This window comes from Tasmannia lanceolata, unplaced genomic scaffold, assembly GCF_043159265.1.
Source record: "Tasmannia lanceolata isolate RefF3 unplaced genomic scaffold, GAP_Taslan_0.1 ptg000012l, whole genome shotgun sequence".
In the NCBI taxonomy this organism is placed as follows: Eukaryota; Viridiplantae; Streptophyta; class Magnoliopsida; order Canellales; family Winteraceae; genus Tasmannia; species Tasmannia lanceolata.
The window spans coordinates 20,459,095-20,474,542 of NW_027518689.1; positions in this window are offsets into that span (position 1 = coordinate 20,459,095).

Sequence of the window (15,448 nt, forward strand, 5' to 3'; positions counted from 1 at the left end):
ATTTTGCCTCCCGGAGAATAATGATAAAGATGACAGTTCCCCAAAAGGAAGGAAAGAAGATCCCTTTAGAATCTGTTCCTGAAGACTCAGGAGGGAGATGACCTTTCTGCTCTGGGAGAACGATGATAGAGATGACAGTTTCAAAAAAGAAGGAAAAGAAGATTCATTTAGAATCTCATCCTGGAGACTTAGAAAACCTTTCTCATCCGGGAGAACAATAGTAAAGATGATTGTTTCTTCAAAAAGAAGGAAAAGAAGATCCCTTTAGAATCTCTTCTTAGAGACTCAAAAGAGAGAAAATCTTTCTCCTCTAGGAGAATGATGATAAATATGACGGTTCTCCAATGGAAGGAAACGAAGATCCATTTAGAATCTCTTATTAGAGGTTCAAATGGAAGAATCGCTTTCTCCCAGAGGAGAAAGATGATAAAGATGACAGTTGTTCAATGGAAATGAAAAGAAAATCCCTTTAGAATCTCTTCCTAGAGACTCAAGAGGGTAAAGACATTTCTCCTTCTGGAGAAAGATGATAAAGATTATAATTCTCCAGATGGAAGGAAAAGAAGATACCTTTAGAATCACTTATTAAAGACTCAAGAGGGAGAAAGATGATAAAGATAACGGTTCCCCAAAAGGAAGAAAAATAAGATCCCGTCATAATCTCTTCCTAGGTCTTCAAAAGGGAGAAGAACTTACTCCATCAGAAGAAAAGGGGTAAAGATGACGGTTCCCCAAAAGGAAGGAAAAGAATATCCTTTAGAATCTCCACCTGGAGGCTTAAGAGTAGGAGTGCAACTCAGGTCGGCTTGAGGCCAACCCGAACCCGACCTGACTTCCAACCCAATGAGGTTCAACCCGACCCGAGGAACCCTTTTTTCCAACCCGAACTCGAACCGACTTCAACCCGATCCAACCCGAGATTTTAAGCTTAGAAAATAAAAAATTATTAAAAAAGTCAGGTTTCACTCAGGTCGGGTTGCCCATGCCCTCAACCCGAACCTGACCTGAACTCAACCCGGGTTGAGAAAACTAAACCCGAACGCGAAACCCGAACCTGACGCGAATTCAACCCAACCCGGCTTTTTTTCGGGATGAACCCGACCCGAGTTACACCCCTACTCAAGAGGAAGAAGATGTTTATTCTCCGGGAGAATCAGGATAAAGATGATGATTCCCCAAAAGGAAAGGAAAGAAGATCCCTTAAGAGTCTCTTCTCAGATGCTTAAATGGGAGAAGACCTTTCTCGTCCCAAAGATAGATGATAAAGATTACGGTTCCCCAAGAGGAAGGAAAAGAAGATCCCTTAAAAATCTCTTTGTAGAGACTTAAAAGGGAGAACACCATTCTCCTCTGCGTGAAAGAACATAAAGATGACAGTGTCCTAAAAGGAAGGAAAAGAAGGTCCCTTCTCCTCTGGGAGAAAGAACATAAAGATGACGGTTTCCTAAAAGGAAGGAAAATAAGGTCCCTCTACAATCTCTTCCTGGAGATTCAAAAGGAAGAACACCTTTCTGCTATGGGAAAAAGATGATAAAGATGATGATTCCTCAAAAGGAAGGAAAAGATCCCTTTAGAATCCTTTCCTAATGACTCAAAAGGGAGAATACCTTTCTCCTTCAGGAAAAAGATGATAAAAATGACGGTTCCCAAAAAGGAAGGAAAACATCCCTTTAAAATCTCTTCTTAAAGACTCAAGAGGGTGAAGGCCTTTTGTCCTTGAGGAGAAAGATGATAAACACTACGATTCCCCAAATGGAAGCAAAAGTAGATCCCTTTAGAATCTCATATTGGAGACTCAAGAAGCAAAAGACCTTTGTCCTTGAGGAAAAAGATGATAAATATGATGGTTCCCCAAGAGGGAGGAAGAGAAGATTCCTTTTGAATCTTTTCTTAGAGACATAGAAGGTAGAAGACCTTTCTCATGTGGAAGAAAGATGATAGGGTTCCCAAAAAGGAAGGAATAGGGGATCCCTTTAGAATCTCTTCTTAAAGCTTCAAAAGGGAGAAGTACTTTCTCCTCAGGGAGAAAGACGATAAAGTTGACGGTTCTCCAAAAGGAAGGAAAAGAAGATCCCTTTAAAATCTCTTCCTCGAGGCTTAAAAGGGAGAAGGCATTTCTCCTATGGGAGAAAGATGATAACAGTGACGGTTCCGAAAAGGAACAAAAAGGAGAAACATAATAAAGATGAAGGTTCCCCAAAAGGAATGAAAAGATCTGTTTAGAATCTCTTATTGGAGACTCACAAGGAAGAAGATGATAAAGATGATGATTCCCCAAATGAAAGGAAAAGAAGATCCCTTTTGAATATTTTCTTAAAGACTTAAAAGGGAGAAGATCTTTCTCCTCCGGGAGAAAGATAACTAAGATGGCAGTTCCCCAAAAGGAAGGAAAAGAAGATTCCTTTAGAATCACTTCCTGGAGCCTCAATAGGGAGAAGACCTTTGTTCACTAGGAAAAATATGATAAACATGACGGTTCCCCAAAAGGAAGGAAAGAAGATCCCTTTAGAATCTCTTTCTGGAGCTTCACAAGGGGAAGACCTTTCTCCTTCACAAAAAAATGATAAAGATGACGGTTATCCAAAAGGAAGGAAAAGAAGATCCGTTTTCAATCTCTTCGTCAAGACTCAACAGGGAGAGGACCTTTATCCTCCGGGAGAAAGAGGATAAAGATGACAGTTCCCCAAAAGGAATGAAAAGAAGATTCCCTTTAGAATCTCTTCTTAGAAACTTAGAAAACCTTTCTCGTCCGGAAGAAAGATGATAAAGATGACAGTTTCTTCAAAATGAAGGAAAAGAAGATCCCTTTAGAATCTCTTAATAGAGACTTAAAAGAGAGAATACCATTCTCCACCAGAAGAAGGATCATAAAGTTGATGGTTCCCCAAAAGGAATGAAAAGAAAATCCCTTTAGAATCTCTTCCTAGAGACTTAAAAGGGAGGAGACCTTTCTCCTCCGAGAGAGATGCTGAAGATGACTGGTTTCCAAAAAGAAGGAAAATATCCCCTTTAGAATCTCTTATCGGAGATTCAAAAGATAGAAACCCTTTCTCCTCCAGGAGAAAGATGATAAAGATGATGGTTCCCAAAAACGACGGGAAATAATAGCCCTTTGGAATCTCTTCTTGGATATTCAAGTGGGAGAAGACATTTCTTCTCCGGAAGAAAGATGACGGTTCCCCAAAAGAAACGAAAATAAGATCCCTTTAGAATCTCTTACTAGAGACTCAAGAGGGAGAAGACCTTTCTCCTCCGGGAGAAAAACCATAAAGATGATGGCTTTCTCCAAAAGGAAGGTGTTAAATATAGAAGATCAAATAATACCATCTCCATCAGCTCAAGCTTTTGGAGTAACTGGTCGTTTCGCATGGTATCAGAGCTAATGGTCCTGAGTTCAGACCTCCTAGATAGCAAAAATCCACATGCAATTGCCAACCCAGCCGAAAAGTGGGGCCACATGTGCCATGTGTAGGTCAACCCGTGAAAGAGGGGCTACACGTGAGGAGGAGTGTTAAAGTATAAAAGATTAATTAACACCATCTCCATCAGCTTAAGCTTTTGGAGTAACTGGTCGTTTCACATAAGGAAGAGAAGATCCCTTTAGAATCTCTTCCTAGAGACTCAACAGGGAGGGAGAAGACCTTTCTCTTTCGGGAGAAATATGATAAAGATGACGGTTCCCCAAAAGAAAGGGAGTGGATTTTCTCAATGAAAACAAGAAAAAATGAATAAATATCTTACATTAGAGATTCTCAAATAGAACAAGAAAAAATGAAAAAAATATCTTACATTTTCTGAAATGTAAGATATTTTCAATTAACTAATCATTCAACTGCGAGCACAGCAATTTCCAACACCAACCAATGTAGATATCAACATGCCAAGCTAGCTCCCACACATGTGCCAACTAGCAATAAGTAGAGATGCAATCATAAAATAGATATAAAAGGAAACAGGGAGGGAATAATCTAGTTATATGTGATTGAAATCTTAAATTAGGTAGAAATACAGAGGGAAAAATGAGCTTGGGAAGCTTCTGTTGTCAAAAAATGACTACATAAAAATTTGGAATGGTGCCCAAAAATGAGACTCATGGAAGATTGTACAAGCACATTAAAAGAGAGGACTCCCAACATATTCACAAAAACATATGGTAATATTCGTTAGCAAATGGTCATGACCTCCCAATTGTAAAAATTAAGAGCTAGCATGTAAATGAGTAACTAGGAGTCAAACTTGAAAACAAAAAGAAAAAATTGAAGAACGAATTTGAAAAACTTTTTTTCTTTAAGCGGGTCAAGAATCAGGTTTAGAGCCACATATTCTCTCATTTACACTCTTATCCTAGTAAGGAGCGGTTTGTTTTGGATTTTAAGAATTGATTTTGCGTCCAGAACTGACATTTTGGGTCCAATAATCAGTTTTGGACTCAAAATCGATTCTCAAAAACCCAAAACAAATAGGGCCACTGGATTTTGAAAAAGGATTTCTAAGACTGATTATTGAACTCAAGAGTTCATTTAATTTCAAGTCTACTAATCAGTTTTGGACTCTCAATCAGTTCTCAAAATCCGAAACAAATAGGGCCGCAATGGCACAAAATTAATTGATTAGTTCAAAGTGCATAGTAATGCACTGCAGAATAATGTTTACTTGCATATAAAAGATGTGCAAGAAAGAACATGTGATGTATGATAAATAACAACTAAATAAGTAATATTTGACTAAGCCGCTCTTGAACTGAAACAAGAAATTATCTTAAGAAGAAGTGTTCACAAGCTGTTGACTGAGAAATGCATGCAGGTAGAAGTGACGAATGGATTGCTTAATATATTAATAAAGGTTGCAAAGATCAGATAACAAAGAAAAGGGATTTAAATAGAACATTTAGAAATAGGATCATGTCAGATAATAAGAGAGGAAAGAAGCTCTAAACTCCACTGCTTGATTTCTCAAGCTTAAAGCAAGAAGGATCTGGTGCTCTAAATTCTAAACACTACCATGTGATTTGTAATGCATCATAATAAATGGTTTCTGTTGCTTAGAGCTATAAAAACAAATTATTAACATTCAAAAGAGAGAGAGAGAGAGAGCGACAGAAATATTATGTCACATACATTCATACCTAAGGTTTCAATGATCACGTGACAAAGAAAAAGGATTTATAAAGAACATTTAGATCGTAGGATCATGTAAGATAATAAGAGAGGAATGATGCTCTAAACACCACCAGTTGATTTCTCAAGCTTAAAGGCAGAAGGATCTCATGCTCTAAACACTATGAATCAATCATTACAACTGCTCTAAAAATTCCTACAATGGTTCAGTGAGACCTATCCAACTAAAGTTCCCTACTTCCGAAGAAAACAGGATAACCTTCACTCCTATAATTAAGCACTTAGACTCGTACAATTAAACATGACAGACTCCACTAGGTAGACTCCTATCCAGCTAAAGTTTACCCCACCCAACTTCCAAAGAAAGCAGTCCCCTACTTCTACCATACATCCTTCCACTTGGGTTTCTTCACCCCACTAAAAGGCAATGGAGTAGCTACTTTTGGATTCTGAAGGCTTTGAATGGGTTTCTTCATCCCACTGAAAGGCAAACGATTCTCAAGGATTTGAATGGGTTTCTTCATCCCACTGAAAGGCAAACGATCCTGGTCAATTCCCTTTTCAGTTTTCACCACTCCATTCTTTGTCAATGGAGCAGTTAGCTTTTGGATTCTCAAGGATTTGAATGGGTTTCTTCATCCCACTGAAAGGCAAACCAACTTGGCCAATTGCCTTTTCAGTTTTCACTTGAATGGGTCTCTTCATCCCACTGAAAGGCAAACGGACCTGGCCAATTGCCTTTTCAGTTTTCAGCACTCCATTTTTTGGCAACGGAGCAGCTACTTTTGGATTATCAAGGCTTTGAATGGGTCTATTCATCCCACTGAAAGGCAAACGAACCTGGCCAATTGCCTTTTCAGTTTTCACCACTCCATTGTTTGGCAATGGAGCAACTACTTTTGGATTCTCACAGATCTGAATGGGTGTCTTCATCCCACTGAAAGGCAAACGAACCTGGCCAATTGCCTTTTCAGTTTTCACCACTCCATTCTTTGGCAATCGAGCAGCTACTTTTGGATTCTCACGGATTTGAATGGGTCTCTTCATCCCACTGAAAGGCAAACATCACTCTGGCCAGCTTTCAGTAAATTTGAAATAAAAAACTTATAATCATACAAGAAAGATAAATAACTAGAATGAAATACAAATAGTTCTACTCATTGTTTATTGTCCATATGCCCACCCCTGTAGCCGTTCTAGCTTCCCAATGTGCATGTCCCCCATTTGCCGATTGTTAATGCTGCTCTAATATATCCCCAACAGCTTTGGCAAAAGACATTTGGTCTTCCATCCTAATAACCGGATCTGTAAAAAGCAAACTCCAGTTGTGTCCTTACATTAGAAGATATGTCTGAACTGTTGTTTTCCAGTTATGAAGAAAAAGAGTTCGTACATTGTTCCGAAGAGAAGAATTCTTGCATGTCAACTGGATTTAACCTGCTACGATGTTCACAAATGTATCAGTTCCATGTCTCACCCCCGTAATCTATATTTTCAACACCAAGTAAAAGTCAGAAAGAACCCACTGAACCTTAGGCATAGCTGCATGAAATCCAAATTCAATGTCAATTACATTCTAAAAATTCATCAAGAATACAGCATATCAAGGCACAATTAAGAGAGGACTTACACTTAATCTTGTACAAAATTTCCTCTGAGACATATCAAGGACACATATAGCATCCAAAAGCAGAGAATGGGTATCGATCAAGTGCGTAAGAGACCATGAATCAAACTACCATGAAATGGGTATTATTAAAGCTTTTAAATTTAATGGAATCACCAAAACATTGACAATGAAGAAAATAAATGACAACCATCTAAAGAAAAGGTTACCAAGCAAGAGTTTTTATATACTGTGTGCGTTTAGAGTCCAGTATTTTTCAAAAAGTACAGTGGGCCCCTTCATAGTTGCCATACATGGCCTGTGTGTGTTTTCCAAAATCAGTATTCACTTTTTTGTGAAGGGCTGAGATTAAAAAACCTTATTTTTCAGTCAGGCTAATACTCTCAACCATTCATCGAAAAGTGAATGGGCTGATTTCCAGGAAATCCACTCTGATTTTTTGTAAAATTCGTCTCAGATTGTGGCAGCCAATTTTGAACCCCTAACAAATTATTAGACTCAAAATGAAACGTAATTTTGGGTACAATAATCTGCTTGGTGCTGACAATCGGTTTTCACAATCTGAAACGAACAGGGACTTATGATTATAACAACCGATTGTGAGTGATAAACTGATTATCATACTCAAAATTACATTTGAACAAGGATACTGCTTAGGACAACATTCACCCGACGAAGCAGGTAGTCCTCCAGGGTTTTAATTTTGGTTTGGCAACCAAGCAGGGTATTCGGCTGACATGGCACCCCAAAACTAACTAAAATATATGGATTAACCCGGCTTTTGGGCAACCAAACAGAGCAAAGGAACTTTTGCTGGCGGTTCTAACAGTGTAAAATACAACTCAACTCAACTCAACTAAGCCTTTGTCCCAAACTAGTTGGGGTCGGCTAATGAATCCTTTAGAAAATTTTCATGAAGTCGGATAAAAGTGTGAAATAATTTAAAAAATATATATATATATATATATATATTTTTAAATATTTTAAATTAAGAAAAATCCCGAAAATTAGGTACAAAAAACCTGTGTATTCTATGTAAATCATAACATCCACTAGAAGAGCTTTTCTCGGTTCTAAAAATTCCGTAAGCTAAATGTACACATCATAACATCTAAGGAACTGTTGGAACCATGTTGAAAGAGCTCTTATTTAATGAAACCAAGCAAACAAAAATATACCACCGTACTACAAAACATTATCTAATTTTAGAGGTTAGGTTCAATGCAAACTACAGTAAGGATCCACATTATGATCTATGCAAGGAAGACAAGAACACTGCAGAGGATTTAAAGTTTGTTGCATGAGTACACCCTACTTTTCACTTTGCTCCCCATTTTTTGCTTCCTGAGATGCAACAAAGTATAAAATCATTCTTCACTTTTCTGACAAAGAGTTGTTATTCGAATTGATAGAAAATCTATATATCCTACCAAATGTTGGTAAAAATACACTGGAATTTCAGATTATAATAATAAACAACACAAATAAAGCAATAATCCACATGTAACCGAACCAAAAATAATACAAAGAATCAAATAGTAAAGAGAGAGAATGACTTACGGTTGAGTCGAGGCACTGATCTAAACCTTAAGGAAAATATCGCCCTTGCATTTGATGAATCAACGGTGAAAATGGATTCTCTAGCATATGCCTCCATGATACAACTCGTCCGCTCTAAGGGGACGTGCACTTAAACAGCCTGAAACCCTTGAGAACATGCCTCATGTTTGAGGAATAAATTGGGAAGAAGAAAAAACTTAAAAGCATGAGTGTATGTACGAATATTTATAGGAATTGAAGATAATATTTAAGATACACTTCTCTTTAATTGTAACTTTTAAAATATATATATGACTTTTCGCATAAAGTAAATAAATAAATTTTGAATTTTTAAATTAAAGAAAAAGGTCAACAATAAGTAAAATAAAGATAGATCACCAAATTTTGGACTTGACGATGAACCTCTTCAACATCGATGCCAAACCCTCTCAGATCTCCTAGGAGTTGAACCACCTATCAAAAAAGAGAAATGTTATCAGCACTACTGTATTTTGATTAGGGCACTCCTCACTTTATTAAAAGTATGGTATGGTGTCCGATCTAACCTATGGAAATGATTTTTGGGCCACAACCTATTTAGGCTGTGGCCCATCTAATGGACGGTTTGGATCATCCTATGGTGTGGACCATACCGTACTTTTAATAAAGTGAGGAGGGCCCTCATTAAAATACAGTAGTGCTGATAACATTTCCCTAAAAAAATCGTTACATGAATTTCTAGAAATGTTGATGCTCTGCCCGAAACAGAAAAAAAAATCAATTATATTAAGCTACTAACCAATCACACTTCATCTCTTGTAGCAGCATTAAGCACATCACACTCAATTATGTTATTATCCACACGAACAATTGTTGAAAATAAATTTCTCTTGGTAGCCTGAAAAACCATAAGACCTTTGATCTAAGAAAAGGTATAATGCATGAGTGATGTAGGGAAAGTGCAACGGGGAGTTGCTCAAGTGTGTAGAGACATGCTATAATGTGTTTTGATGTAGATGTAACAAAGAAATCATAATCTTATGTGAGATTCCTTAAGTTTTCAAGTGGATGTGCATAAAAAGGGATTCAACCTTGAAATCTACTGTGATCAACACAACTCAGCAACAAATTCTGGACGTAATCTGGTCAGTCATAAACTGGTTTAAATTGGCATGTATAAACTGCCTTTTGCTATGATAAAATCCATCTGTCTGCCAGTGAGTGAGGCTTTAGAGCGGGCTTCGGACCCCTCTAAGATTCACCGTGCAAACTATTTGTCTGTACCTCACTAACAGAGAATAGGATAACAATTTGCTTGATGTCAAAATTCATTTATATGAAACAAAAAACACCTATTCGGTTCACCTTCTTTCCAAGAAGCGCTTCCCAACAAAACACGTAGTTCGTAAATGGAAGGAAAGAAATGTTTAATGCTACCTAAATTTTGAAGGTTTCAAGTGTCGTTAAAACCTTGGAAGTAATTATCTTCACCTGTAAAACAGCCAACAACCACGAAAATTATAATGTAATAAGAAAAATAAGGAAAATATATCAAAATGTTGAAAGTTACCTTCTTATGTTCCCGTTTGAAGGGAACAAATCTTCTCTATGGTTCTGGCACATTTGAAAATGGGTGCTTTTTGTAGAGTGGAGAGAGGGACAACCACTTCTTTCAACAAGAACCATTTCATTCATAAAACCAATTTTCAAAATTAATATTAAAATTAGTAATGATATCGATAAATAAATTAGTATTTGTGGGGCTATTGGATACCTCATGACATCATCTCATTCCCATTGATTTGTAAATATATAATGACAAAAAGATTTCTGTCTTTTTAAAAAAGAGTTTTAAAAATGGGAAAAGTCATCTACAAAACTTCAAAATCTCAATTTTATTCAATTAATTAACAAATATTAACGATAAATTGGGGAAACCAATATTTAATCTTGAAAAATGAATAAATAACTCGCAATATTTATCCACTTCGAACAGTAACTTCTATATATTTCCCTGCTAAATGACAAAATGTTAAAAAGAAAAAGAAAAAATATATATGGTGCTCCGACAAACCCCAGAAATGAGTGAATTTTCTCAAATAAAACAAGAAAATGAATTGTTAGATGCATTTCATGTACCTAAGGGTATTTTGGTCATTGTACTTAACACACACACACACACACATATATATATACACACACACAAACACACACACACACACAGATATATATATATATATATATATATATATATATATATATATAGAGAGAGAGAGAGAGAGAGAGAGAGAGAGCTCACTCCAACTCACACATTTATCTCAATTTCATTTTCACTCAACATGAATAAATATCTTACATTTTTTCAAATATAAAATATTTCCAATTAACTGATCAGTCAACTGAAGGCGGAACATAATACCAACCAAGGCAGACATCAACATACCAAGCTAGCGTCCAAACATGTAGCAACTAGCAATAACTAAAGATGCAATCAGAATAATAGATATAAAGGGAAATAGGGGAAAAATAATTGTTGAACTCAAAATTTTACAAAAAAGAAAAAAGAAAAATGAAAGGGATAAAGGTAAAATGCCTCGGAAAAAGAAGAAGAGAGAAATGGTGGTTACAGATTACGTTGTTCCTAAAATAAAAGGGATAAATGATGAGGTTACGTAACTTCCCATAAAAGAGGGATGTTAAAATCGTCGAACAAAAGGTAAGGGTGAGCTGGTCGTTGGTAACGGCTCCAATAAGAGAAAGTGGAGATCGTGAAATTGAAGATAAGCGATGAGTTAGCATTAGCCAACGACACCAAGAAGCCCTATAAATAGAGGAAAGATACTTTTGAGAGGGACCAGATCATTTGGAGAGAAAAAAGGATGCAAAGGAAGAGAAGAACCAAAAAAAGAAGAAATAAAAGAGAAAAAGGTAAGCAAAAAAGACCTTTGAAACTAACAGTTTTCTTTTCCCTATTTTCAGACTTTCTTCGAGAAGAAGATAAGTACTTTTGAGTCTCTCCTGGGAGATTTAAGAGGAAGAAGACATTTTCTTACAGGAGAAATATGATGAAGATGTTAATCTTAAGATCTTACATTAATGTGCAAATAGATCCGTGCAAATAAACTTGAATACAAAGAAAGATTGTGAGACTTACCTCGATCAGCTATGGCGGTGATCGATCGGTCTAGGTCTTCTACTGCCTCTCTAGTCCGCCTGGTGGGAGAAATCTCCTTTTGCAAAGTTTAGATGGAAGCAGAGACGGACTCCTCTATTTATAGAAAAAGACCTATGGTTCCACCCACAAAAAATCCTAATTGGCTTAATCTATTTAACCAATGGATTTAGTTGAATCTAGGGCTACATAATCATCCATGTCTCAATAAGGATGAGATGCACTGATTACCTTATAATACCCTTCACTAATCACTGTGGAAATAGGTAACTCCAGTAATTTCATATTTAATCTCATTCTTCAATCTAGACCGTCGATCTTAGATCAATGATTGCTAATATAAGATCCTACATTCTCCCACTTGGGCAAGCATTGAACATAAGACTAACCTTGATACGTATCTAGACTGGAAGATTTCTTGGCCAAATAAGATTAATGTGATGACATCTCAAAAACAAGATCACATCTAACAAGATTCTAACAACGAACCATAGAGGTCAATACTGCATCAAACGGTATACAACCAAGTACGAACACAATTACTAGAAATCTCGTTCAGAAATGATCATCGACAAGCATGGAACGTGTCGTATGGAAATACCATACTTTTATGTGATCATTTTACGCTAAATCCAATATTGGTCAACCTTTGTGCTTTTCTCCTGAAGCTCTCATGTGAGTAATAACCGTCATGCTTAACTATAAAACTTAAGGCTCTTTTGCTTCTTACCTGAAGCCCTTATGTGACTATTACCATCATGCTTAAGAATTAATGCTTCTTACATGAAGTCAACTACTACCGTCATGCTTAAGTATGAAACTTAAGGCTTTCATTCTAGGAATATTTCCACAATTACCCAAATGATAGCACATTCCTTGACCGATATGAGAATTTTTTATTAAATCAAACCGGCTGCGCTCTAAGTAACTTTAAGAGCTGCCTACGTACCCGGAATTGAGATCAAGCCTACACGTAGTTCTTGTTATTCTTTACAATATGTCAATTAAAATGTGCTATCACTAACCAAGTACATTAAAAGACAATTATATCAATGCTTCAACTTTTTTAATGATAATTCATCATATAGAGTTTAATTATTGTTATTCACATGCTATATTCATAGAAGATTTATTTTAGCAATAGTAAACCTAATAAAGCAATATTCCATGAATATCCTTGATACTCTAACTCAACTCAACTAAGCCTTTACTCCAAACTAGTTGGGGTTGGCTAATGAATCCTTTAGAAAATTTTCATGGAGAAGGTGAAAGGATCCACCCGGCTCAAATTGACTAAGTCTAATCTTGACCCTAGTTGGGTTGGTCTACATGGATCATTTTCTTCCATTCTATCCTATCCAAGGTCATGTTATTCGTTATGTTCCTAGCCCTCAAGTCTTTCCTCACTGTTTCTACCCAAGTTGTTTTTGGTCTGCCCCTACCTCTTTTTACTCCATCAACTTGGCACGAGTCACTTCTTCTCACTGGAGCATCCAAATGCCCACGTTGGATATGTCCAAACCATCTTAAGCGGTACTCCATCCTTGATGATTCTTCAAAATCATCTATCTATCTTTGATAAATAATCATGGGACAATTTATTGTACTATCTTTGAACAAAATAATTAAAACATCCCCCCTGAAATTTTTTAATAATTACTAAAATGCTCATGGACTAATCATCATGATTAATAAATCACCTTTGGGCAATTATAATAATAACTAAACTTATCTAGAGCACTTTATCATAATTATTAAAATTAGATAAATTTATAATAGCAAATTATTTTTAATGTACTTTAATAATTTCTCAAAATCAATCAAAGCATAATATAAAGGGTATTATTTGCAAAAGAACACCTTAATTATGAAAACCGAACATTACACATATTATAAAACATGCAAGAGTGACGATATCAATATATGTGTGTGTGTGTGTGTGCATGTCAAAACTTCCAGGTGCCATTAGCCATACTGAAAAAGACTTGTACCCTGCACAAAGATCCCTTTAGAATCTCTTCCTAGAGACTCAAAAGGCAGAAGACCTTTCTCCTCATGGAGAAATATGATAAAGGTGACGGTTTCCCAAAGGAAGGAATTCTCCTCCGGGACAAAGATGATACGGTTCCCAAAAAGGAAGGAAAAGACGATTCCATTGGAATCACTTCCTGGAGCCTCGAAAGGGAGAAAACCTTTCTCCTCCGAGAGAATAATGATAAAGATGATGGTTCATCAGAAGGAAGGAAAAGAAGATCCCTTCAGCATCTCTTCTTAGAAACTCAAGAGGGAAAAGACCTTTCTTCTTTGGGAGAAAGATGATAAAAATGATGGTTCCCTAAAATGAAAGAAAAGACAATCACTTTAGCATCTCTTCCTAGAGACTCAAAAGAGAGAAGACCTTTCTCCTCACGGAGAAATATGATAAAGATGACGGCTCACCAAAAGAAAGGAAAAGAAGATCCTTTTAGAACTTCTTTCCGGAGACTTAAAATGGAGAAGACCTTTCTCCTCCGGGGAAAGATGATAAAGATCACTGTTCCCCAAAACAAAGGAAAAGAAGATCCCTTCACAATCTCTTCTTGGACCCTAAAAAGGGAGAAGACCTTTCCCCTCCATGAGAAATAATAAAGATGACGGTTCCCCAAAAGGAAGGACAAGAAGATCTCTTTAAAATCTCTTCCTGGATCATCAAAAGGGAGAAGAACATTTTTCTCCGGAAGAAAGATGATAAAGATCACGGTTCCCCAGAACCAAGGAAAAGAAGATACCTTTGAAATCTATTCCTGGATCCCCAGAAGGAGAAGACCTATATCCTTGGGGAGAAAGATGATAAAGATCAAGGTTACCCAAAAGGAAGGAAACGAAGATTCCATTCGATTCACTTCTTAGAGCCTCAAAAGGGGGGAGACATTTAGCATCCGAGAGAATAATGATAAAGATAATGGTTCCTCAAAGGAAGGAAAAGAATATCACTTTAGAATCTCTTCCTGAAGACTCAACAGGGAGATGATCTTTCTGCTCTGGGAGAACGATGATAGAGATGACAGTTTCCTAAAAAGAATGAAAAGAAGATCCCTTTAGAATCTCTTTGTGGAGACTTAGAAAACCATTTTCCTCTGGTAAAACGATGGTAAAGACGACAATTTCTTCAAAAGGAAGGAAAAGAAGATCCCTTTAGAATCTCTACTTAGAGATTCAAAAGAGAGAAGACCTTTCCCCTCCGGGAAATAGATGATAAAGGTGACGCTTCTCTAATGGAAGGAAAATAAGATCCCTTTAGAATCATTTATTAGTCTCAAAAGGGAGAAAGCCTTTCTCTTCTAAGAGAAAGATGATACAGAAAAAGAAAATCCCTTTAAAATCTCTTCCTAGAGACTCAACAGGGTGAAGACCTTTCTCCTCCAGGAGAAAGATGATAAAGATGACGATTCTCCAGAATGAAGGAAAACAAGATACTGTTAGAATCTCTTATTAAAGACTCAAGAGGGAGAAAGATGATAAAGATGATTGTTCTCCAAAAGGAAGGAAAAAAGATCCCTTTAGAATATGTTATTAGAGACCCCGAGAAGGAGAATACCTTTCTCCTCTAAGAGAAAGATAATAAAGATAGCTGTTCCACAAAAGGAAAGAAAAAGAAGAACCCTTTAATCTCTTCTTGGAGACTCAAAAGGCAGAAGACCTTTCGCCTCCTTTAGAAAGATGTTAAAGATGATGCTTCCTCAAAAGGAAGGAAAAGAAAATCCCTTCAGAATCTCTTCTAGGAGCCTCAAAAGGGAAAAAACCTTTCTCCTGCGGGAGTAAGATGATAAAGATGATTGTTCCCGAAAAGGAAGGAAAACAAGAGCCCTTCAGAATCTCTTCCTAGAGACTCAAGAGGGAGAAGACCTTTATCCTCCGTGAGAAAGACGATAAAGATGATTGTTCCTCAAAAGGGAGGAAAAGAAGATCGCTTAAAAATATCTTCTTAAAGACTTAAAAGGGAGAAGGCCATTC